We start from the raw sequence: 22,712 nt of genomic DNA, 5'->3' as shown, positions 1-22,712 counted from the left end.
GATGGACATGAGTTTGAGTGAACTCCGGGAGTTGGTGATGGACAGGGAGGCCTGGCGTGCTGTGATTCATGGGGTCTCAAAGAGTTGGACACGACTGAGTGACTGAACTGAACTGAACTTAGCCAGTAATGTAGCCCAGTGGTTCTCAAAAGCTGAGTGAGAGTGCATCAGAGTCATTTCAAGGGTCAGTTAAAACACAGACTGCTGCTTCCCATCCCCAAATTTTCTGATTCAGTAGGTCTGGGCTTTGGCTCAAATATTCACATTTCTTAGGTAACAGTGATGATGCAATCTGGGAACATAACTTGACAACTATTCTCTGTACACATCATTATGTTCATCTGTAAAATGCTAATAATCAGAGGTTGGTTTAAGGATAAAGTTAAATAATCTACCTAGGGTTCTGATACAGTGCTTGTTTCATAACAAGAACTATCATTAATAAAAATGAAGATTGTTTAATCGCTAAGTAGCTTCCAACTCTTTCCTAACCCATGAACTGCAGCAGGCCAGGCTTCTCTGTTCTTAACTATCTCCTTGAGTTTGCTCAAACTGATGTCCATTGAGTCAGTGAGGCCATTCAATCATCTCATCCTCTGTCACTCCCTTCTCCTCTTACCCTTAAATTTTGCCAACATCAGGGTCTTTTCCAATGAGTCAACTTTTCACATTAGGTGACCAAAGTATTGGAGATTCAGCTTCAGCATCAGTCCTTCCAATGAATATTCACGGTTGATTTTCTTTAGGATTGACTGGGTTGGTCTCCTTGCAGTCCAAAGGACTCTCAAGAGTATCCTCCAACACAGCAGTTCAAAAGTATCAATTTTTTGACACTCAGATTTCTTTATGGTCCCACTCTCACATCCATACATGACTACTGGAAAAAGCATACCTTTGACTATATGGACCTTTGTTGGCAAAGTGATGTCTCTCCCTTTTAATTCACTGTCTGGGTTTGTCATCACTATTCTTCCAAGGAGCAAGCGTCTTTTAATTTAGTGGCTGCAGTCACCATCTGCAGTGATTTTGGAGCCCAAGAAAATTAAATCTGACACTGTTTCTACATTGTCCCCATTTATTTGCATGAAGTAATAGGACCAGATTCCAAGATCATAGTTTTTTGTATGTTGAGTTTTAAGTCAGATTTTTTACCCTCCTCTTTCACATTCATCAAGAGGCTCTTTATTTCTCTTCACTTTATGAATTAAATGAAGATACTGAGCTAATATTAGAGAAAAAAATAAACATTAATGCTTAATTCTGACCTAACATCAGATGAAAATCTAAGTAAATTAAAAACTTCAAAGTAAAATGGATGAGAAAATAATTGTGATGTCTAGCTAGCAGTTTAAAACCATTTAACAAAACAAAATTTTTAATAAATTCAAAAATGTAATATAAACTCTTAAAATTTTCTTAAAGTATTACTTAAACCTTTAAAACCAAAAGACAAATTAGAAATTTGTATTTTTTGTATTTTTATATTTATATCATTTAAAATTGATGAAGATTGTGTTTAAGAGATTTAAGAACTCTTAGAAAGTCATAAGAAAAGTATAAATAGCTTATGTTTAAAAATGGGCAAAGGATATGAAAAGGCAATTTTAAAAAGAGAAATTATAAATAGTATCTATATAAAAATGTTCATCTTCCCTGGTAATTGAAAATAAAATTTAAAAAGAATATTTTCCCATCAATTTGGCAATTAAAAATGCATAATACCCAATATTAGCAAGGAAGTCAGGGAAAATTTATGTTAGTGACTTTTCTTGTGAAAATAGGCTGAATTTTTGTTTCACCCCTAAATTCTTTTGTTAAAACCTGATCCCCAAGGTAATGGTGTTTGGAGATAGAACCGTTGGGAGGTAACTAGGTCATTAGGGTAGATTCCTCAATTACAGGATCAATGTCCTTAAAAAAGAGACTCAAGAGAGCTTCTTTGCCTTTTTTATCATGTGAGAACACAGAGGCAAAAAAAAAAAAAAAAAAAAATGGCCATCTTGGAAACCGGAAGCTATTCCTCATCACCAACCAACTCTGCCAGCTCCTTGATTTTTGAACATTCCAACCTCCAGAATTGTGAAAAATACATTCCTGTTGTTTACAAGCCACCTTGTTTATGGTGTTCTAACAGCTCAGACCGGAGAAGGCAATGGCAAGCCACTCCAGTACTCTTGCCTAGAAAATCCCATGGATGGAGGAGCCTGGTAGGCTGCAGTCCGTGGAGTCGCTAAGGGTCGGACACAACTGAGCGACTTCACTTTCACTTTTCACACATTGGAGAAGGAAATGGCAACCCACTCCAGTGTTCTTGCCTGGAGAATCCCAGGGACGGGGGAGCCTGGTGGGCTTCCGTCTGTGGGGTCACACAGAGTCGGACACGACTGAAGTGACTTAGCAGCAGCAGCAACAGCTCAGACAGACAAAAACAGTGTGACAAACAGCAAATAATTAAGCAAATTTAATTTAACCATCAGATGGTTATTAAGGGCAGATAATCGATGCCATGACTGTTGGTGGTGGCGGGGGCTGGAGAAATAGGGTGTTCAGGCAAGGCCTTTCTGAAGGTGCTACTTGGATGAATATCTGAAAGGTAAGGAAGCAAACCTTTCAGCTATTGGAAGAAGAACACTTTAGGTGAAGAGAATATTATTTTTGCAACATACAATGCTATTAAAAGAAGGATACGACAAATAGAAGATGAACTACATGTGTAAGAAAGAAATCCCTAGAGGATATACATGAGGAAGTGAACAATAATCATCTTTAGGAATCCATGAGTTTTATCTCAATTTTTTTAATAACTGTTTACCAATGCTAGCTGCATAATGTGTGGGAAAGTGAAAAGTGTTAGTCATTCAGTTGTGTCTGCCTCTTCTGCCACCCTATGGACTATATAGCCCGCTAGGCTCCTCTGTCCACGGAATTCTCCAGGGAAGAATGCTGGAGTGGGTTTCCATTTCCTTCTCCAGGGGCTCTCTCTAACCCAGGGACTGAACCTAGATCTCCTCCATTGCAAGCAGATTCTCTACCATCTGAGACACTGCTAAGTCACTTCAGTCCTGTGCGACTCTGTGCAACCCCATAGACGGAAGCCCACCAGGCTCCCCCATCCCTGGGATTCTCCAGGCAAGAACACTGGAGTGGGTTGCCATTTCCTTCTCCAATGTGTGAAAGTGAAAAGTGAAAGTGAAGTCGCTCAGTCGTGTCCGACCCTTAGCGACCCCACGGACTGCAGCCTACCAGGCTCCTCCATCCATGGGATTTTCTAGGCAATAGTACTGGAGTGGCTTGCCATTGCCTTCTCCGTCTGAGACACTAGGGAAACCTTAATTTGTGGGACCCATAGCTAACAGAAATGTGGATCTTTTGTCCAAAAGTTAGAAAAAAGTTCTATTAGCAGTTCAGAAATATAAAGTTTTTTCTTTTCTTCCACATTCTTTTTGCTGATTTGCTATGGTAACTTGTTTTTGTTTCATCTTTTAATGTCATTTTAAATAAAAAAAATTAAATTATTGCAATACAATGTTCCATTCATCATTATATTATGCAATGGTATTAAATGCAAAATAAGAGTATTTGACTTACATTAGAATCACCAAAATATCATAATTTCTATTTCACATTTTTTGTATACACATATTTTTACTACCATAACAGTGGACTTGCTGCATAGAATGAACCCAAATTTACATTTAACTTCCAGATATGCAGGCATCCTACTAACACCCTTAACCTGCTGTGTACTGAGTAAGGACATTTTGCCCTATTATTCCTTTTCTTTCTACATCATACTTTTCATTGCAAATGGTTGGCTAATAGACTAGTAGCATGAATATGATAGAGTTTCATGGTCATCTCTATCTTTTAGACCACTTGCCTCCTTTCTGTGTTCAAAGAAAGTTCCAGTTCAAATGGACAGCATGGCTGTCAGTGTCCACATTTTCTTAGTCATATGTGTTACAGCCTTACAGCTTTACCTTATTCTGGCTTTGAGTCCCTCTGGATCCCAAGGCATGATGGATTCAATAGTATTCTGAGGGTTTGGGGCATCATGAATGCTATAAACAATGAGAAGGTTGGGGAAAAGGGGCTGGAATAGGAAATGGCGCTTCCCTGGTGGCTCAGAGGTTAAAGCGTCTGCCTCCAATGCGGGAGACCTAGGTTCGATCCCTGGGTCGGGAAGATCCCCTGGAGAAGGAAATGGTAACCCACTCCAGTATTCTTGCCTGGAGAATCCCATGGACAGAGAAGCCTGGTAGGCTACAGTCCATGGGGTCACAAAGAGTCGGACACGACTGAGCGACTTCACTTCACTTCACTTTACTTCCAATGTTCTTGCCTGGGAAATTCCATGGACAAAGGAGTCTTGGGGGCTGCAGTCAGTCATTGGGGTCACAAAGAGTTGGATACAACTGAGTGTGCATGCAGGAACAGGGGACATACATATTTTACACATCTTGTCCCTTTGAGTTTCACTTACAGAACACAAGTTCAAAATAAAATTGCCAAGAATTTAAAGAAAGAATAGCAGAGCATTGAACTAAACAAACCATCTGACCATGGGGCCTCATTTGGTTGCTCAGGACACATGCCTAAAGAGCCAGCCTTTCCATGTAACTTGAATAATTACATTTTCTGGTTGTACTAAACAATCAGAATATGCATGTGAAATGAAATGATAAAGCTATTAAAGTTTTAATTATGGTACTGCACTATAATAAATGCTGCTTTTATTTATTTATGTACTCATGTATTTAATTTATAGTCAATATTCTCTGAGCTCATTCATTCCCCCTACCACCGTTGGGAGTGAGAAGTGTCTTATCTCAAGCCATAAAGAGGTTTCAAATAAACGACATGACAAGCCACATTGTTGTTCCCTGCAGTTGAGGACTCTCCTGGTTCTTGATTCATGCCTGAAAAGGCTAAAATAGTCATGAGCAAGACAAGAGAGACAATAGAGAGTTATGTTTGGAAAAATCTAAACCCCCATTCATGCTGGAATATTTCAATGGTCATTGTTTTCCATAAACCATGTAGGATCATATGAGCAAAAAGTTCCGCCCCAAATAATTTCCTGGAAAAGCAAAGGGACTCCAAGAGTGAGAATGTGTGTTTGGAATGAAACACACAGGAAAGAGCCAAGCAGAGGTCTCTCACAAGGGATCTAACAAACTGAGGAATCAAATTAGTCAAATTAAAATGTGTAATTGGAATGCCAAGATAATGTGTGAGTCACAACAATTCTAGATGAAATACTCTGTATTTTTAAGTTCCCTCACAATGACATCTTTTCTTTTTTTTTTTTTTAAGTAGATGCCTCTTGATTTATGAGCATCAAACTGCTATCTCATTTTCTGAGAGACAAGACTTTCATACTCAGTGGCAAATATGTAGTGGTAACCATGTTGTTTTCAATTTAGAAAAGCCTAGGAGGAGCTATAGATTATTTTAAGAGAGTCTTTCAAACATCTCTGCCACCTCTGCTTCAATTACATTTACTATAGCACACAAGCATTAGTAACAATTCAAACTCTTCTGAAATAGAGAAGCGACATGAGTAGACCATTTTTTATCATATTTTCTGGAAGTTTGACAGAAATCTCCAAAAGAGCTTAAAACTACTATTGCTGCCACTACTAATGTATGGAATTCCAGATTAATAACAAGAGGAAATGAAAGGTCTTCTAAATGCCATAGGCTTTTTCTTGATAAGTTTTCTTTTCTAAATTGAGTCTGTCAATTTAGATGTTTTGATTTCTGATGCAATATAGCCTGAGTGCCTGTAAACCAATTATACAACTTTTACAAAAACAAAGTTGTCAAACTTTTTTTTCCCCACAAAATGAGCTTTTCTTTTTTCCTAAAGCATCATTTAGATTATAATCTCCTCCAGGGCAGGAGCAATAAATTCAGGATTTTTTAACTATTCCCAAGCTTCTAGAATTTTATTCTGCACACAGTATATACTCAATCAATATTGATGGACTGCCTGCCAATAAGATGTGCAAAGTAATTTGTTTCTCTGTGAAAACTCAGAAAAGTGAGTTCCCTAAGATTACCACTGCCCCTGAGAATGAGTAGGAGCAGGGGGGACATGAAGGGTTAATGGTCATTTTCATTGTAGCAGATGTTTAAGAGGAATTGGGCATAGCTATACCCTGCCCCATACAACATTTTGTACTACTTTTGAGCTCTGTTTGCCCTAAGTTGCCTGCTGTCCTCTTCTTTGAGATGACAAGGAGAATTACAGCTAGAAGCTATATTTATTTTAGTAAATGATGCAGAATTATAGACCCTCATAATTTTATAAATATATATGGCAAGAAGGAGAAACTGTGAATTTTAAAAAAAATCAGCAAATGAAGACATTCATTTAATGGGAAAGAAGCATATATAGAAGTGAAAAATGGATAATGAAAACAGATTAGCAAAAAGTGAAGTGAAAACAAAGAAAAAAATTGTTTCCATATTTACACAGTGTATCTGAATTCAGTTCAGTTCAGTTCAGTCGCTCAGTTGTGTCCGACTCTTTGCGACCCCATGAATCACAGCACGCCAGGCCTCCCTGTCCATCACCAACTCCCGGAGTTCACTCAAACTCATATCCATCGAGTCGGTGATGCCATCTAGCCATCTCATTCTCTGTTATCCATGTCTCCTCCCACCCACAATCCCTCCCAGCATCAGACTCTTTTCCAGTGAGTCAACTTGTCGCATGAGGTGGCCAAAGTATTGGAGTTTCAGCTTTAGCATCAGTCCTTTCAATGAACACCCAGGGTTGATCTCCTTTAGAATGGACTGGTTGGATCTCCTTGCAGTCCAAGGGACTCGCAAGAGTCTTCTCCAGCACCACAGTTCAAAAGCATCAATTCTTCGGCGATCAGCTTTCTTCACAGTCCAACTCTCACATCCATACATGACCATGGGAAAAACCATAGAAAATCTTAAAAACAACACTCTCTTTGTAAGTAGAATTAAGGTGGGCAAACTTTAATTTTCTAAACAAATCTGTCCTTAAGATTTTTCATGCTGCAGTGATCTTTTTGGCTTTCTAGAAATGTTGTGTATTCTCCAAATGCAGCAAGCTTGGTTATACATTAAAATGTGTGTGCATTTAAGTGTTGATCGATTAAAATTTCTCTTCTCAAAATGAAAGAGAGCACTATATAAGGAGCAGCTAATTTTTTTCAAAAAGAGCCAAATCAGAATACTTTTGGTTCTGAGAGCTCTATATTCTCAGTTGTATCTACTCACCACTGCCATTGTGGTGTAAAAGCACAGAGACAAATGAGTGTCACTTTTCCAAAAACATTTTATTTATAAAAATATACTAGAGTGTGTGTCAAGGCTATGGTTTTTCCAGTGGTCATGTATGGACTATAAAGAAAGCTGAGCACCAAAGAATTGATTCTTTTGAACTGTGGTGTTGCATAAGACTCTTGAGAGTCCCCTGGACTGCAAGGAGAACCACCCAGTCCATCCTAAGGGAGATCAGTCCTGGGTGTTCATTGGAAGGACTGATGTTGAAGCTGAAACTCCAATACTTTGGCCACCTGATGTGAAGAACTGACTCACTGGAAAACACTCTGATGCTGGGAAAGATTGAGGGCAGGAGGAGAAGGGAATGACAGAGGGTGAGATGGTTGGTTGGCATCACCGACTCGGACGTGGGTTTGGGTGGACTCCGGGAGTTGGTGATGGACAGGCAGGCCTGGCGTGCTGCAGTTCATGGGGTTGCAAAGAGTTGGACACGACTGGGTGACTGAACTGAACTGAACTGAACTAGAGTGTATATTTATCTTGCGAAGCCATAGTTTTCCAACTCCTGCTGTATAGATCATGGCATCTTGTCCCATCACTTCATGGAAAATAGATGGGGAAACAGTGGAAACAGTGTCAGACTTTATTTTTGGGGGCTCCAAAATCACTGCAGATGATGATTGCAGCCAGGAAATTAAAAGACGCTTACTCCTTGGAAGAAAAGTTATGACCAATCTAGATAGCATATTAAAAAGCAGAGACATTACTTTGCCAACAAAGGTCCGTCTAGTCAAGGCTATGGTTTTTCCCATGGTCATGTATGGATGTGAGAGTTGGACTGTGAAGAAAGCTGATCTCCGAAGAATTGATGCTTTTGAACTGTGGTATTGGAGAAGACTCTTGAGAGTTCCTTGGACCGCGAGGAGAGCCAACCAGTCCATTCTAAAGGAGATCAATCCTGGGTGTTCATTGGAAGGACTGATGCTAAAGCTGAAACTCCAATACTTTGGCCACCTCATGCGACAAGTTGACTCACTGGAAAAGAGTCTGATGCTAGGAGGGATTGGGGGTGGGAGGAGACGGGGACAACAGAGAATGAGATGGCTGGATGGCATCACCAACTCTATGGACATGAGCTTGAGTGAACTCCGGGAGTTGGTGATGGACAAGGAGGCCTGGCGTGCTGTGATTCATGGGGTCGCAAAAAGTCAGACACGACTGAGCGACTGAACTGAACTGAACTGAGGGGGTTTCTATGGGCTGTATAGATACAGTCTCAGAAATGAGCATTCCCATGGGTTAAATTATTTTTCATTCTGTGAGTATGGGCAATGGAGGAGATACTTGTGTAATCAAGTATTTTATAGAATCATGTAAATGGTTCTAGAGCAGATGAATTAATTCTGAATTCTAAAGATCCTTCTACTTCTTTTCATGGCAAAGATTCATAAGAAACCCCTTATAACAAAAAATGTAAGTTTAGACTTATGTACTAGATCTAAAGCACATATAACTATTATTGTGTGTATGTGTTAACAAGGCATTTGCAAGGCATATAGCACTTGTTTTTATGCTAAGTGTCCTATAGACACATGGTCAATGATGATGGAATGAAATACCCTTAATTCTCAATATCCTAATAATTGTTTTACTGAATGAATTTGAATACTTAAATGATTTAGCCTATTCTTAATTCCTAATTGCCTTTGAATAGTCTAGATCAATGGTATGAAGTAAGGACTCTCAGATAGGCTGAAATCAAGGAGAAAATTCTTGATGGATCTATTATTCCTACAGCTACATTAAAATATTTCATAATACTGAAAATGTACAAAATACATTAATGTTTTATGACTTCTTATTTTCAAATGTATACACATTATTCACCTATGCTAGCGATCCCATTTGAATAAGTGCCACTGGATCCCTAACAAATATGGCTCAAATTTTAAGTTGTCATTTTGTATCCCAAATCTAAAGAAACAAACAACAAAAAGAGGTTACATAATACAGAAGAACAGAAAAATTGATTAAAAAAACCTATCTTTTCCAAATAATGCAAACATATTGAATGAAAGAAAATATTATTAGAAAAGGGAGCCCAGTTTTACATGAACTTGGATCACCAGCAGTGATATTGCCAGATAATTCTAGGCACACAATGTGATATTCTTCAGGAGGCTATCTGAATTCTACATTATCTGAAATAACAGAATGTCATGGAGACTCCTGGCTGTTCTTTTACTTAGATTAAAAAATGATTGCCCCCAACCATCATAAATAAACAGCATTTTTTTTTCACTTTACCATGCCTAGTAGCTTTTGAGTTAAAAGTTCTATTCATACAAATACCTACACAGAAGGTAAAATTTGAATAAACGCCACGTTAAATGATGAACTAAATATATTCTAGTATTTGTCAGGCCCCAGTTGGCTAGCTAATATTCAAATCAAAATCAGAATGCTCATGAAAACCAAATGCAATCTAAAGAGCAACATCTTAATCCTATGAAATTGTCTCTGATTTTTTAATTGTAAAATTATGTTATTTTATTAGAATAATAAATAATTCATAAGACATATATATGATAAAAATAAAATCTGTATCTCTGTCATTACAAAAAGCCACACTAAGTTAGAGCTTAATTTTCTTGCCCAAAGTTTTCTCTACTGTTTTGTTGATCTGATCATTTATGGCCCTCTATCTGCATATGAATTTGACAGCATTTGTGAATGCTTTATGAGTTACTCAACAGCCTTTAAGTTGGATTTCTATGTTATATATAACTCCTCTGCAAAGTTGTTTGTTATGGGTCTAAAATTCATTTTCATACTAATGTCCTTGTATTATCTTTCCAGTGTCTAAGCATAATGTTCTCTGCCACCATTAAGTTTAATGAGAGCTGCTTGGCACAGTGATGAAAAATATTTCTTCTCTATAGAAAATTTGTTAGCCAGAGAAAAATTGTGATTGTGATTTTCCAGGATAGTGAACTTAATACAGTAAAATATCACTCTACCAATCAATATTTTTTAAAGAGTAGTAAAGATGAAATAATCAGGATGCCTTCAATAATAAAAATATAAATAGCATATTCAAAATAACTTTTCACCTTTGTAAGGTTCAAACCCATTTAATGATAGATGAGAAGCAGGAATAGATTCATTTAGATTTCTTTAATCAAAAATTGTATGTCTCCTTTCAGGTTCATATAGCTAGATTCATGTGAACATAGATGTCACCAGGTGGCTCAGTGGTAAAGAATCCACCTGCTAATGCAGGAGACTCGGGTTCAATCCCTGAGTCAGGAAGATTCCTCAGAGAAGGGAATAGCAACCCTCTCCAGTATTATTGCCTGAGAAATCTGATGGACAGATGAGGCTGGTGGGCTACAGTCTTTGGCATTGCAAAAGAGGGGAACACAATGTAGCGAACAAACAAACAACAGCAACAACAACATTGCCACCTAAGCTAAAATAAAGGAAATGCTAGTTTTCTTGCCAGAAACAGAAAATAAGGGGAAAATCACATAACTTCCTTTTTGCTAAGCTTTTTTCAAATGCATACATGAAAAAGGCCACATCAAATTTGTTAAATATGAGCAATGAACAAACATTAGCATCAGTGATCCACCTTATTCATTTTTGGTTGGAGAAAAGAATTAAAGAAATGATTTAAATTAGTAAAAGCAATAACAATAACTACAGACTGGAGTTGAATTATACCTGGGGGAGGGCATGGAAACCCACTCCAGTATTCTTGCCTGGAGAATCCCCATGGACAGAGGAACCTGACGGGGTACAGTCCCTGGGTCACAAAGAGTGGAGCACGACTGAGCAACTAAGCACAAACACATTTTAAGGCAAGATCCAAATCAATCAGGTGAAAAATAGCAATAAAAACCTTACTACCACACAACAAACAAAACACTGTCATGAATTTAGGACCTTATGGATATTTTTAAATGTTCTGCTGCTGCTGCTGCTAAGTTTTAAATGTTCGGCTTCTCCTAAACAAAATTAATAACAGAAAATGAAATATTTTAAATTACTTATGAATAATGGTATAATTATGAAAATCTTTGACCAGTTCATGAACTTTAAGTATGGGAGAAATGGGACATTTATTTAAAAAGTGGCAGAAGTATAAATAAACTGCATTAAAGCAGTGCAGGAAATGGATTTTTGAAGGTTTTCAACAATTTGAACTCTTTAACAATTAGGTATAATACTAAATTCAGGACTATAACTGTTAAACGATCTAATAAAATAGCTTTTGAAGGATTGAATAAAAATTATAAGTGATAGCATTGGATCATCTGGATGCTTTATTGGATGTTTGCTGTGTGCCGGGTACATTTATAGTCTTTTGATTATTTTGTGTAACCCGCATAGCATTATATGTGGGTAGGTGTTCACACTGTCTTTATTTTAAATAAATAGGTGTGGCACTAGTGGTAAAAATTCTGCAGGAGACATAAGAGACATGGGTTTGATCCCTGGGTTGGGAAAATTCCCCTGGAGAAGGAAATGGCAGCCCTCTCCAGTATTCTTGCCTGTAGAATTCCATGAACAGAGGAGCCTGGCAGCCTACAGTCTATATAGGCTTACAAAGAGTCGGACATGACTGAAGTGACTTATAACAGTACAGCACAGAAGTCAAATAACACATTTTAAATAACCAACCAGTATCCCAAAGTAAGAGCGAAGTAAGTGGTATAAAACCAGTATTTGAAAGTGGAAATTTCAAAAACTGCCAAAGAAGTTTTTCAAGAAATTTAATTTCCTATAAACAATAGGCACTGTATTTAAGTAATACATGTTAGTTACCTCATGTCTTTTGCAATATTTTATGAGTCAGGAATCTGGACTAAAAAACGATGCTTCTTCCAAAGGTTTAACCAAAGTGAGCACAATGAAGGGATTACTTACAGAGGTTTACGCAAAATTAAAGGAACCAATGAAAGCTGGAAAAGCAAAGGGGATGAATATAATGGATGTTGTGGTGTTTGGCCAAAACTGTCCTCCATGATAGTCCATTCCTTCCCCTTTCCATGGAAACTGCGAGGCTGAGGACTCACAAAGATTATTCTCTGTGAAAGAAATCTACCTAATCTGAGGTTATTCTCCTCCCCTGAGCAGCCCACAATCACTGGCAGGTCCTCAGGGAATGCAAAGGCCCGGCCTGCTGACTGCCAGCCAGACTTCTCTTAAAGGACATCTCAGCTGTAAAGCAAAGCCATGGTTGCCTGAGTATCAAAGAATAACTTGCTCTCTGTCTATTCCTATGTTCTTTTATCTCCTGAGTGCACATCCCAGTAAAGTTCCTCCATAGGAATATTCTCTCAGTATCCATTTCCCAGGGAACTGATCTAAAATAACCAACGAGTTGCTACCATCACTGGGCCTGTCTGGGCAAGAGGTTGAGGGAGAGGTGATAATGTTCACTAGAAGGATGAGGGACACTCCAGAAGAATCTGTGCAGTGGGAATGGTGCCTCTCGGAGTGCATCATAGCTAGCATCTTGACAAGGAGACAAGAGGAAAATATATATCCAGAATGTCCTTTATGTTTCTATTCTCTCACTTCTTGCTGGTGCCTTTTATTGGCTGATCCCAACTGAAAGAGGAGCTCAGGGAACAGGGGCAATAAGTTTTATGAACTGTTTATGAAGTGTTTAGCTTTCTGGAGCACAGAGCAGGAAACAGAAGATAAGACATCAGATCTCAAGGGGAACTTCAAACTGAGGATAATCAGAACAACTTAGAAAACAAGTGACTGTGACATCCAGTCTCATATTATTTGAGAATGGGACTCTACAAAGTTTACAAATTAGTTAGTCTTGGTAAAACTGGATACCTGCAGGAATAAAGTTATCTTAAATTAAGAATAAAATGAAATAGAAACCTTTGAGTAATAGATAGGCAATAGTCTATCTTTTGTCACTTTCCTCAAAAAAGCATCATGGTTTGGAAAATACCTGAAACTGAATTCAAATCTTTTCTTATTACCCACCAAGTCAAAAGTTGGACAGCAGTCCGAGATGTAAAAAAAATGAAAAGATGGATCGGAGAGCCACAAAATCTGTTATAGACAGAAGGATAGTCAAAAGACTACCTGAATAGATCTTTTTACCTCCTTCCAGAATTAACTTTTTAAATAATAATAAAACTTTTAAAATAATTTTCAAGTATTGTAATTTTTTTTGTTTCATTTGGGAGAATAGGGGGAATAAAAAATAAACAAGAGGAAAAGTTTTGAATGTATGAAATGATGCATAGACAGACATAGCAAACACATTGTCTTAAGAAAAGACTTTTGGGATTTCTTTGGCAGTCTAATGGTTAAGACTGAGCTCCCAGTGCAATGGGCGTGGGTTTGATACCTGGTTGGGGTAGTAAGATCAAGCATGCTGCACAGCAGAATCTAAAAAAATATTTTCCTTTCCTGATAGCATCCAATTTTACTTTTCATTAAATAATTTAAAGATAAACTCTTAAAGAATATTAGTACTCAGTGAATTTATTCAATTTAATCATTTTCACCTTTCTTTAACTTCAACTCTATGTCCATTCTGAGATCATATCTTCTGTATACACACTCTCTTTGAATAAATGTGTTCTATTTCACACAACCCAAAGGTATCCTATAGACGATGATGTGGGATATGTGTCTTGGATCTTTTGTCAGGAATAAAAAGGTGGCAGAGGATAAGATGGTTAGATAGAATCAACAACTCAATGGATACGAATCTGAGCAGATTCAGGGAGACAGTGAAAGACAGGGAAGTGTGGTGTGCTGCAGTCTATGGGAGTCACAAAGAGTCAGACAGGACTGAGAGATTGAATAACAATAGATCAGAAGAGGCTCCTTAACAGAGGTTTGGGCAGAAGTTCATACTGTATGCAAGTCCCTCCTGTATCCTCTGTTTTTTTTTTTTTTTAATATTTTTGTAAATTTTATTAGAAAACTGAAATTTACAATGTGTTTATATCACTCACTGAGTACATGGCATTTAAAAACAACATCGTTACAGAAAGATAACAAAAATACAAAATCTTAATACCTACGGGATATGGAAAACATCATCTACTGAGGCCTTAAATGTAATAGACTTTACATAAAAAGGAAAAGCAATGAGTATACAAGTATACAGCCGGTTTAAGAAGATAGCAAGATATACAGAATAATCATAAAGAAAAGAAAGCACCTAATACATACCAGGTATTAATGAAATAAAAATAAAGATAAAATTGAGAGGCTCAACAGAGGCAAAGTTGCCTTAAAAAGCTTCTCTAAAAAGGGAAACATCAGGTAACAATAATCAACAAGAAAAATCTTGCAAATAAACAATATTCAAAATGGGAATTATTCATAGAAGCATTAAGAATATAAATAATAGAAACAACTTTATGGCTATACATTCGAAGATTAGTTGTCTCATTTACAGGGTTATTGTATCCTCTCTTTATTAACTAGGAAACATCTGAATTTTCTCAAGGATGTTTGCAAGCCACAGTTAACTTTGAAACATTCCAATTACATGTACATTCTATTTCAATCATGTCCTGCACATTAGTCATGATTGAAATCTATTTTTTTTTTAATCTGATGAGTTGACTGCCTATGATACAATATTACCACTGAGAAGGCTAGAAGGGATGACACTTTTAGTGGAAGGTGATTAGCAACAGAGGGGAACATAAATGGGTAGGAGACTGCCTTATGAACAACTTAAGTAATAAAGACAATGTAGGATCCTGAAATCCAACTCTTTTTCCAAACAATCTTATTGGCCTAAGGTCACACTAAGGCAAGGTATGACATCAAAAGCAAAGTTTGCTCTCATTAGTCAGATTAAGAGAATATTAAAAGGACAAGTTAGTTTTCCCATGTACAGAGGGCAGGTGACACTCTTGCTGAAATGGTTTGCTATAATTTGGGCTTGTCTGAGTTGGAAATGATCTGAGAAACCATAGGTTACTTCATTTCTATTATACAAGGAAATAAAAACTGATGCCTAGGAATAGAGTCAAACAGTAAGTAGTAAGAAAGTGAAAGTCATTCAGTCATGTCCAACACTTTGCAACCCCCCTGGAATTCTCCAGGTCAGAACACTGGAATGGATAGCCTTTACCTTCTCCAGAGGATCTTCCCAACCCAGGGATCAAACCCAGGTCTTCTGCATTGCAGGCAGATTCTTTACCAACTGAGCCAAAAGGGAAGCCCAAGTATACTGGAGTCAGTAGCCTATAACTGAGCCAAAACTCTGGCTTCCCAAAGTGCTTCCTGACTTATATGAAACCTTAGTCTGCAGTGAGCCCAATTATTGTACCAGAAGGTAACATCTCTTATACCAGAAGGTGAACATTCTGGACTCATGTCTTTATTTATAAAAAACTGACAGGATGACACTTTCATATTCATTTCAATGTCTCTTATGATGACAAAATTAAACAAAGAATATTGAACAGTTTTATAGATGATGGATTGTACACAATTATGAACTGTTATTACTTCTAATAGTATCTTATTCTCTTTTCCTGTGTCATGCATGGTGGGACGCGGTGTCGATTTCTCTACTTTTACTCATTGATCAGAAGGAAAAATGATAGGCTGGCTCCTCTTCTTGTAAAAGTAAAAGGACTTATTTGTGGTTTGAAATCTCCTCTAGCAGTAGATAGGGGAATTTCATGGTGGTTCAGATGGTAAAGAATCCACTCAAAATGCAGGAGATCTGGGTTCGATCCCTGGAGAGCTAACCAATCCTGTATTCTTGCTTGGAGAATCCCATAGACAGAGGAACCTGGTGGGCTACAATTCATGGGGTCACAAAGAATGGAACACCACTGAATGACTAACACTCAGTTTTCACTTAACAGAATATAAAGGGTCATAATGCCTGGTTCTTGCAGATTATACTGTACACCTCCATGTATTTAATGGCTATGACTTAATGTTGTCTTCACTAAACCAAATCATACCTGTAAGCAAACATTTGATCACCATTCAGCTAATAAATAAAAGTGCAGGATAGCACACAGCAGATAAGAGTCCAAATTAACTGAAAACACTTTTCCTGAAAAATATTATGTATATTCATAGGAATACACTAGCAGAGAAGACTTAGAGGAAGGAAGGAGAAAAAGAAGGAAGGAGTGGGTAGAGGGAAGAAGGGGGATCTTTTCCCCGAGACACATCAGCCTTTCTAGTTTAGACCTATATTTCCCTGACTCCAGACTTGCATAGATCTTTTAGACTATTTAACATGGCATTGCACAAATAAGAAGTATAATCATTGCTAGCATCCCTAAACAGCTCCACATCTGAGCTCCATGTCTGTAAACTAAACATACTTTCCCCCTCTCATCCCCTCCCCCTTCTCCTCCTCATTTCCCCCCTGCTCTCCCCCACCTGTCCTTCAACTACCAAGTCCCTGATTCACTGGTACCTTGAGGACATATTCTTTCTTGGTCAGGTCAGTCAAAAACATGTGCAGATGTTCAAAACGTGATATATTTTATGAGTTTGACATTTTTACTGCATTTTTCCTCAGAAGTTAATTCAGTTTTACTGTTGAAGAAAACTGTCATTTTGCTGTACAAAAAAAAAAACAAAAAACAAAACAAAACACTTTGCTGTGAAAATGGTAACATTTCTCCCTAGGGCAAAATGGTGGCTTGCAAATCCTCTCCAAAAGAAAACGGAGACGTGACATGAAGTCATCATTTTCACATGAGCTGCCTATTCGTCCTTCCATTTTCTCTTTTTTTGACACAAGTGAATTTTATAAGTTCAAGGATAAAGCAATTTCTGGGATAAGTCCTAGCTTTCCTGAAAAATAGATCACAAGCATTTTTGTTTTTAATATTCTGAATACAGGACCGAAGATAGAGCAACCACACTAGAGACTGACACAAATGGAAATATTAAACCTATCACCATTCTAAGAATTCACTTGAAGAATATAGTACATAGCAAGTTATTTGCTCTTTTGATCTCATTATATCTCATTACTCCTCTTCTCATAAACAAAGAAACATTGCCTTTAAATTGGGTTATACTAAAGACAGAATTTGGTATGCCTAATATTTTGGGCTAAGTGATATCCCTCAAACTAAAAAAATAATGTCTAAATCCTAATCTCTGTACCTGGAGTATTTCCTTGTATAGCAAAATATATGATTAAATTAGGCTCTTGAGAGGGAGAGCACGGGTTTCCCAGATGGGTCCTACATGCAATCACACATATTCTTATATGAGAGAGACAGAAAAGGAGATGGAATATGACCATCAAGGCAGAGATAGAGAGTGATGTGACCACAGCCAAAGAACCACCGGAGCCACTGAGAGCTGAAGCAGACAAGGAGTACATGCCTCCTTAAACCCTCTGGAGGCAGCGTGACTCTGAAACACCTTGTCTTCAGACTTCTGGCCTCTAACACTGTGAAAAAATTGAATTTCTGATGTCTAAACTCACTAAGTTTGTGTTAATATGTTACAGCATATACTAACACACTCAATACTAACACACTCAATAAACAAAGGTTTAATGAAGATAGTTCACTTAAATGATGATGAAATTTAAGCAGAGCAGAGACCTCTTACTATAAGATTCAAAAAGAAGTAACTGAATTTATAGCTCTTAGCTTTTACACTTTGTATAATCTCTATCATGACCTATTTGCTCTTCCAACTGCCCCTTGGTGATTGAAAACTTGCCCTTGGATTTGGGTTGGAGTTATGCCATGTCATGTCTTATCCCTTCTTAAATATCATGTTTAAGACTTCCTCAAGGAAGATTTCTTTCCTACATGTATGAACATAATGTTTCACTCTATTCTCTTTCATATTTATTTACTCGGGTGATGTTATGTTAATTTTCATTGTGATCAAAGCAGTTTTAAATCAGTTTTGTTCTTTTAAAAGTGTCAATATAATTGATTCCTTTGATATTTCCTATATTTGATATATGTTTCTGTTCTAGAGCCTAGCGAATCACGTTAAGTGCTTATTGACTAAATGGCAAATAAAATCATTTCTGTTTAAGCCTTTATATCCCATTCCTTATTCTCATAGTCATACCTAGAAATTAAAATTGCAAAGTGAAAAGAAATTGTGTGAAATGCCTATTGGGTGGAACAAAAGTATAAATCAGAATATGGCAGAATTCTGAGACTTGGGAGGGAAAAGAAAATTATTTGTGACCATGTTATTTATGTACTACACCCTCTTTGGCACTGAATGGATAAATTAATATGTGAAAACAAAAAGCTTTCAATATAGGAAACATTTCATTCCATAAACTTTCAACTTTCTGGACTTGTACAATCTATATAACCTGATGGTCCCAGACAGTACTTTAAGAATCCATGTTTTACTATATGCCATTTGGCTACTGTTCTGTACAATTATTATTGTAATTTCAAATAGTGTACATTGGAGCAAATTAAAAGACAAAGGGAAGTTCAAATGTTAAAAAAAACTCTTTTAACCTGCTGAGGGCTGTCCTGGGTGATATACAAAAAAGTCTTGCTCTTATCGATCCTTGTGTTGAGGGTATCGATTCCCTCTGAACAGTAGTCAATTAGAAGGTATGAACATGAGTTGAATTTTATTTCCTTTGGCTCACTATTCCACATCCTTGAAACATCTTTTATTCCAATGCCCACTAATTAATAATTCCATTTTGTTGACAAAGTAGCTTAAATTCTATTATTTAATAAAGGATTGGGTTTCAGGAAACACAACATCTACTTGATATTTAGAGCTAGATGGCTCATAGTCTTTTATTTTTTTCCTTCTTCAAGGTAGTTGATATAAAGTTTAACTCTGTATTTCAGAATGTTTAAAAGAGAAGTAAATGATAAGATACTTGACATGGAAGGCTCCTAAAATAGTGGTCATTGTCAAAAATTCTCACAGCTAGCTTAGGTATCTTTGCAGAGAAAGTGGAAATTAAACCACTGGTGAAACATTTGGACAATGAAAGGATTTGTCATTTAGAAGTCGTGAAATCTCCATCTTCAGAAAATCACAGAGGTCATTCTGGACAAACCCTTATACTTTATAGAAAAAGAAATTGAAATAATGCTCTCAGCTTTTACTTTCAATTCTTGGAGTTATAGATCCAATCCTATACACAAATGAGCATAGTCAAGAGGTAATTCATTCCTAAATCAGGCATTAAACACTTATTAAGTCTCAGACACTCTGTAAGCATTGGGAAAATAAAAACTAATAAATACCCAGTCTCTGTTCTTAATAAGCTTACTCTCTGTTAAAGATTAAAAGGGAAATATAAATAGAAATAACAGCAATCACTGTGCCATAGGAACAACTGGAATGTCTTTAGATTATAATGAAAATTCTAAGTGGGAAAGTCAGAGAGAATAAGAAACAGGGAGAAACATGGATAAATGGACATAGGTCAAACCTTCCCTGTCACATTTTGTTTCTTAACAAATTCCCCAACTCATCTCTCTTTCTGTACTATGCCTCTCTCTGGGATCGCTCTTCCATTTAGCCTTTTTCAACTGTTACTTAGTGATTGACAGTTTTCATCATATTCTAAATCTCTATCCAAAAGTTTTCTCCATCTTCTACCCTGGCTGTAACTTGGCTATTCTCTTAGGACAAATTTCATCTCTTGCTGCATTCTTGGGTAGAATCTATTCTCATATGTTCCAAGTATAACAGAATGGAGAGGATATACCAGTGTCCTTTATGCATTTATCACTGCCTCCAGAATCTCTCACAATTTTTCATCTTATTGGAATATGAAAACAGAATGGAGACTGACACTATGTCCTGCCTGCCACACCTATCCAAGAAATCATTGATGTCTCTCTCACTGATTCTGGGCTATTTCTTTGGTCTTGAAGTTGGGCAAATGCCTGCTTGTCGGCCTGAGGGGTGCAACTCAGAACACAACAGCTCCCACCAAAAGGGCTGTATGCGTTTTGCTCTCTCTGCCCCATGTCTTGCATTTCATCTTTGCAGAATTGGCTTTTTCTTATCCTTTGGGTCATGCCTAAATACCTCTCTCTCAGAGGAGACTTCTCTAGCTTCTCATTTTGAAGAGGTCCCTCATTCCCCCGGTCATTTTCTGCAATAGCACTATGAAAGTTGATCACCGAAGAATTGATGCTTTTGAACTGTGGTGCTGGAGAAGACTCTTGAGAGTCCCTTGGACTGCAAGGAGATCCAATCAGTCCATTCTTTTTTTTTTTTAATAAAATTTCTATAGCACAATGCCAAAAACATTAACAGTTAAAAATTCACCAAATGAAAAAATACTATAGAATACACAGTTGTAAAAAGCTACATTAAGTTATTTTACAACTGCCTCAAGCTGCAAAAAGAAACAAAAAAACCAATGCCATACCTAAGTTATCCCTCTCTCAAAATAATGCCATTTATGTTATAAACCATGAGCACACCATCAAAAGATGGGAACTGCTTTTGTTAATTCATATACATATATATATGACTGTATTACTTTGCTATACACCTGAAACAAGCACAACACTGTAAATAAAATATAATACAATATAAAATAAAAATAAGTAACAGACCTTTAGGGCTTTACCAGTCCATTCTAAAGGAGATCAATCCTGGGTGTTCATTGGAAGGACTGATGCTAAAGCTGAAACTCCAATACTTTGGCCACCTCATGTGACGAGTTGAATCACTGGAAAAGACTCTGATCTGGGAGGGATTGGGGGCTGGAGGAGAAGGGGATGACCGAGAAGAGGATGACAGAGAATGAGATGGCTGGATGGCATCACCGACTCAATGGACATGAATTTGAGTGAACTCCGGGAGTTGGTGATGGACAGGGAGGCTTGGCGTGCATGATTCATGGGGTCATGAAGAGTCTGACATGACTAAGCAACTGAACTGAACTGAACAGGATTTCCTGTGTTAGAAAGGTTGGAAATGTCCTGTAACAAGTGCTGATCAATACAGTAGCCAAGAACCAAGCCATATGTGGCTATTGAGCCAAGGAACTGTATTTTTCATTTTATTTAATTTCAATTTATGTTAATATGAACACTCCCATGTGCAGTTCTATAACATCACCATATTTTCCTTCTCTCAGTGCACTAATAACTAGACAGCTTGGTAATCTCTTAATTTTTTACCCTCCCACTTCACTGACTAGCTATTCCTCCACTCCCATAAAAATACATAAATACAGTATATGGCAACAATTAAAAACCAAAAATGACATATTTTATATTGATTATTTGTTGAAATGATAACATATATTGGGTTAAATAAAATATATTAAAATTAATTTATCTATTTATTATTATGTCATTTAATGTGGATATTGTCACACTGCTTATTTAACTTATATGCAGAGTACATCATGAGAAACGCTGGGCTGAAGAAGCACAAGCTGGAATCAAGATTTTCGGGAGAAATATCAATAACTTCAGATATGCCAGATGACACCAACCTTATGGCAGAAAGTGAAGAGGAAGTAAAAAGCCTCATGATGAAAGTGAAAGAGGAGAGTTAAAATGTTGGCTTGAAGCTCAACATTCAGAAAACAAAGATCATGGCATCTGGTCCCATCACTTCATGAGAAATAGATGGGGAAACAGTGGAAACAGTGTCAGACTTTATTTTGGGGGGCTCCAAAATCACTGCAGATGCTGATTGCAGCCATGAAATTAAAAGACGCTTACTCCTTGGAAGGAAAGTTATGACCAACCTAGATAGTATATTAAAAAGCAAAGACATTACTTTGCCAACCAAGGTCCATCTAGTCAAGGCTATGGTTTCTCCAGTGGTCATGTATGGATGTGAGAGTTGGACTGTGAAGAAAGCTGATCACTGAAGAATTGATGCTTTTGAACTGTGGTGCTGGAAAAGACTCTTGAGAGTCCCTTGGACTGCAAGGAGATCCAACCAGTCCATTCTAAAGGAGATCGATCCTGGGTGTTCATTGGAAGGACTGATGCTAAAGCTGAAACTCCAGTACTTTGGCCACCTCATGCAACGAGTTGACTCACTGGAAAAGACTCTGATGCTGGGAGGGATTGGGGGCGAGAGGAGAAGGGGACGACAGAGAATGAGATGGCTGGATGGCATCACCAACTGGATGGACATGAGTTTGAGTGAACTCCGGGAGTTGGTAATGGACAGGGAGGCCTGGCATGCTGTGATTCATGGGGTCACAGAGAGTCGGACACTACTGAGCGACTGAACTAATTAACAAGAAACTTTAAAATAATATATATAGTTTTTATTTTATTTCTTTTAGACAGTGTTAATCTAGGCCTTTCTGATATTTCCCTTCAATTAATCTTAATTACTAAAACAGACAAGTTGAAATAAACCTGTATATTTTTTTTTCTGTTTACATCAGTTGCAGTTATTTTTATAATTATAAACATGTATATTATTTGGGAAGATTGTTTTAAACTCAAACT

General features: G+C 37.3%; 1 long non-coding RNA gene across 1 annotated transcript in view; it reads right to left on the bottom strand.

Annotated features, from left to right (window-relative positions):
- LOC148778051 (uncharacterized) overlaps positions 1–20,932 on the bottom strand; it is a 64,707-nt gene extending 43,775 nt beyond the window's left edge. The window contains exon 1 of the long non-coding RNA XR_016037116.1: positions 20,844–20,932. This is a non-coding gene — a long non-coding RNA (uncharacterized LOC148778051). The remainder of the gene's footprint in view (positions 1–20,843) is intronic.
- Positions 20,933–22,712: the final 1,780 nt, after the last annotated feature.

Source organism: Moschus berezovskii, chromosome 4, assembly GCF_049115385.1.
Source record: "Moschus berezovskii isolate FMDL1 chromosome 4, NW_MosBer_1.0, whole genome shotgun sequence".
Lineage (NCBI taxonomy): Eukaryota > Metazoa > Chordata > Mammalia > Artiodactyla > Moschidae > Moschus > Moschus berezovskii.
The sequence above is the reverse complement of the archived record's forward strand: the minus strand, read 5'-3'. Positions and strand labels throughout refer to the sequence as shown.